We start from the raw sequence: 4823 nt of genomic DNA, 5'->3' as shown, positions 1-4823 counted from the left end.
CAGCTCTCCAACAAATACTAAAGGATATTCTCTAGACAGGAAACACAAAAACAGTGTATAAAATCGAACCCAAAACAATAAAGTAAATGGCAACGGGATCATACGTATCAGTAATTACCTTAAACATAAATGGGTTGAATGCCCCAACCAAAAGACAAAGACTGGCTGAATGGATACAAAAACAAGACCCCTACATATGCTGTCTACAAGAGACCCACCTCAAAACAGGGGACACATACAGACTGAAAGTGAAGGGCTGGAAAAAGATTTTCCATGCAAACAGGGACCAAAAGAAAGCAGGAGTGGCAATACTTATATCAGATAAAATAGACTTTAAAACAAAGGCTGTGAAAAGAGACAAAGATGGTCACTACATAATGATCAAAGGATCAATCCAAGAAGAAGATATAACAATTATAAATATATATGCACCCAACATGGGAGCACCGCAATATGTAAGACAAATGCTAACAAGTATGAAAGGAGAAATTAACAATAACACAATAATAGTGGGAGACTTTAATACCCCACTCACACCTATGGATAGATCAACTAAACAGAAAATTAACAAGGAAACACAAACTTTAAACGATACAATAGACCAGTTAGACCTAATTGATATCTATAGGACATTTCATCCCAAAACAATGAATTTCACCTTTTTCTCAAGCGCACATGGAACCTTCTCCAGGATAGATCACATCCTGGGCCATAAAGCTAGCCTTGGTAAATTGAAAAAAATAGAAATCATTCCAAACATCTTTTTTGACCACAATGCAGTAAGATTAGATCTCAATTACAGGAGAAAAACTATTAAAAATTCCAACATATGGAGGCTGAACAACACGCTGCTGAATAACCAACAAATCACAGAAGAAATCAAAAAAGAAATAAAAATTTGCATAGAAACTAATGAAAATGAAAACACAACAACCCAAAACCTGTGGGACACGGTAAAAGCAGTCCTAAGGGGAAAGTTCATAGCAATACAGGCATACCTCAAGAAACAAGAAAAAAGTCAAAGAAATAACCTAACCCTACACCTAAAGCAACTAGAAAAGGAAGAAATGAAGAACCCCAGGGTTAGTAGAAGGAAAGAAATCTTAAAAATTAGGGCAGAAATAAATGCAAAAGAAACAAAAGAGACCATAGCAAAAATCAACAAAGCCAAAAGCTGGTTCTTTGAAAGGATAAATAAAATTGACAAACCATTAGCCAGACTCATCAAGAAACAAAGGGAGAAAAATCAAATCAATAAAATTAGAAATGAACATGGAGAGATCACAACAGACAACACAGAAATACAAAGGATCATAAGAGACTACTATCAACAATTATATGCCAATAAAATGGACAACATGGAAGAAATGGACAAATTCTTAGAAAAGTACAACTTTCCAAAACTCGACCAGGAAGAAATAGAAAATCTTAACAGACCCATCACAAGCACGGAAATGGAAACTGTAATCAAAAATCTTCCAGCAAACAAAAGCCCAGGTCCAGACGGCTTCACAGCTGAATTCTACCAAAAACTTAGAGAAGAGCTAACACCTATCCTGCTCAAACTCTTCCAGAAAATTGCAGAGGAAGGTAAACTTCCAAACTCATTCTATGAGGCCACCATCACCCTAATACCAAAACCTGACAAAGATCCCACAAAAAAGGAAAACTACAGGCCAATATCACTGATGAACATAGATGCAAAAATCCTTAACAAAATTCTAGCAATCAGAATCCAACAACACATTAAAAAGATCATACACCATGACCAAGTGGGCTTTATCCCAGGGATGCAAGGATTCTTCAATATCCGCAAATCAATCAATGTAATACACCACATTAACAAATTGAAAAATAAAAACCATATGATTATCTCAATAGATGCAGAGAAAGCCTTTGACAAAATTCAACATCCATTTATGATAAAAACTCTCCAGAAAGCAGGAATAGAAGGAACATACCTCAACATAATAAAAGCTATATATGACAAACCCACAGCAAACATTATCCTCAATGGTGAAAAATTGAAAGCATTTCCTCTAAAGTCAGGAACAAGACAACGGTGCCCACTTTCACCATTACTATTCAACATAGTTTTGGAGGTTTTGGCCACAGCAATCAGAGCAGAAAAAGAAATAAAAGGAATCCAAATTGGAAAAGAAGAAGTAAAACTCTCACTATTTGCAGATGACATGATCCTCTACATAGAAAACCCTAAAGACTCCACCAGAAAATTACTAGAACTAATCAATGATTATAGTAAAGTTGCAGGATATAAAATCAACACACAGAAATCCCTTGCATTCCTATACACTAATAATGAGAAAACAGAAAGACAAATTAAGGAAACAATTCCATTCACCATTGCAATGGAAAGAATAAAATACTTAGGAATATATCTACCTAAAGAAACTAAAGACCTATATATAGAAAACTATAAAACACTGGTGAAAGAAATCAAAGAGGACACTAATAGATGGAGAAATATACCATGTTGATGGATTGGAAGAATCAATATAGTGAAAATGAGTATACTACCCAAAGCAATTTATAGATTCAATGCAATCCCCATCAAGCTACCAATGGTATTCTTCACAGAGCTAGAACAAATAATTTCACAATTTGTATGGAAATACAAAAAACCTCGAATAGCCAAAGCGATCTTGAGAAAGAAGAATGGAACTGGAGGAATCAACCTACCTGACTTCAGGCTCTATTACAAAGCCACAGTTATCAAGACAGTATGGTACTGGCACAAAGACAGAAATATTGATCAATGGAACAAAATAGAAAGCCCAGAGATAAATCCACGCACATATGGACACCTTATCTTTGACAAAGGAGGCAAGAATATACAATGGATTAAAGACAATCTCTTTATTTATTTATTTTTTTTTTCATTTCGATTTGCTTCCTGGATACGTGCGGCCACGTGGCGCAGCACGGCAGCCTCAGGTGTGGACGGCGCAGGAGCTGGAGTGCCGGGCTCCCGGGCGCAGAACTCCAGGTAGTCCATCAGCAGCCGGGCGGTGCGCTCCCTAAATGGGTCTACCATGGCTCCGCCTCTCAAGACAATCTCTTTAACAAGTGGTGCTGGGAAAACTGGTCAACCACTTGTAAAAGAATGAAACTAGAACACTTTCTAACACCATACACAAAAATAAACTCAAAATGGATTAAAGATCTCAACGTAAGACCAGAAACTATAAAACTCCTAGAGGAGAACATAGGCAAAACACTCTCCGACATACATCACAGCAGGATCCTCTATGACCCACCTCCCAGAATATTGGAAATAAAAGCAAAAATAAACAAATGGGACCTAATTAAACTTAAAAGCTTCTGCACAACAAAGGAAACTATTAGCAAGGTGAAAAGGCAGCCTTCAGAATGGGAGAAAATAATAGCAAATGAAGCAACTGACAAACAACTAATCTCAAAAATATACAAGCAACTCCTACAGCTCAACTCCAGAAAAATAAATGACCCAATCAAAAAATGGGCCAAAGAACTAAATAGACATTTCTCCAAAGAAGACATACAGATGGCTAACAAACACATGAAAAGATGCTCCAGATCACTCATTATCAGAGAAATGCAAATCAAAACCACTACGAGGTACCATTTCACACCAGTCAGAATGGCTGCGATCCAAAAGTCTACAAGCAATAAATGCTGGAGAGGGTGTGGAGAAAAGGGAACCCTTTTACACTGTTGGTGGGAATGCAAACTAGTACAGCCACTATGGAGAACAGTGTGGAGATTCCTTAAAAAACTGGAAATAGAACTGCCTTATGATCCAGCAATCCCACTGTTGGGCATACACACTGAGGAAACCAGAAGGGAAAAAGACACATGTACCCCAATGTTCATCGCAGCACTGTTTATAATAGCCAGGACATGGAAGCAACCTAGATGCCCATCAGCAGATGAATGGATAAGAAAGCTGTGGTACATATACACAATGGAGTATTACTCAGCCATTAAAAAGAATACATTTGAATCAGTTCTAATGAGGTGGATGAAACTGGAACCTATTATACAGAGTGAAGTAAGCCAGAAAGAAAAATACCAATACAGTATACTAATGCATATATATGGAATTTAGAAAGATGGTAACAATAACCCTGTGTACGAGACAGAAATAGAGACACTGATGTATAGATCAGTCTTCTGGACTCTGTGGGAGAGGGAGAGGGTGGGGAGATTTGGGAGAATGGCATTGAAACATGTATAATATCATGTATGAAACGAGTCACCAGTCCAGGGAGGGAGGAGGGTTCAGGATGGGGAGCACGGGTATACCTGTGGCAGATTCATTTCGATGCTTGGCAAAACTAATACAATATTGTAAAGTTTAAAAATAAAATTAAAATAAAAAAAAAAAAAGAACTGGACATGGAACAACAGACTGGTTCCAAATAGGAAAAGGAGTACGTCAAGGCTGTTGTCACCCTGCTTATTTAACTTATATGCAGAGTACATCATGAGAAACACTGGGCTGGAAGAAACACAAGCTGGAATCAAGATTGCCAGGAGAAATATCAATAACCTCAGATATGCAGATGACACCACCCTTATGGCAGAAAGTGAAGAGGAACTAAAAAGCCTCTTGATGAAAGTGAAAGAGGAGAGTGAAAAGTTGGCTTAAAGCTCAACATTCAGAAAACGAAGATCATGGCATCCGGTCCCATCAGTTCATGGGAAATAGATGGGGAAACAGTGGAAACAGTGTCAGACTTTATTTTTTGGGGCTCCAAAATCACTGCAGATGGTGACTGCAGCCATGAAATTAAAAGACACTTACTCCTTGGAAGGAAAGT

Source organism: Bos indicus, chromosome 3 (genome assembly GCF_029378745.1).
Source record: "Bos indicus isolate NIAB-ARS_2022 breed Sahiwal x Tharparkar chromosome 3, NIAB-ARS_B.indTharparkar_mat_pri_1.0, whole genome shotgun sequence".
Lineage (NCBI taxonomy): Eukaryota > Metazoa > Chordata > Mammalia > Artiodactyla > Bovidae > Bos > Bos indicus.
This window is presented reverse-complemented; position numbering follows the sequence as displayed.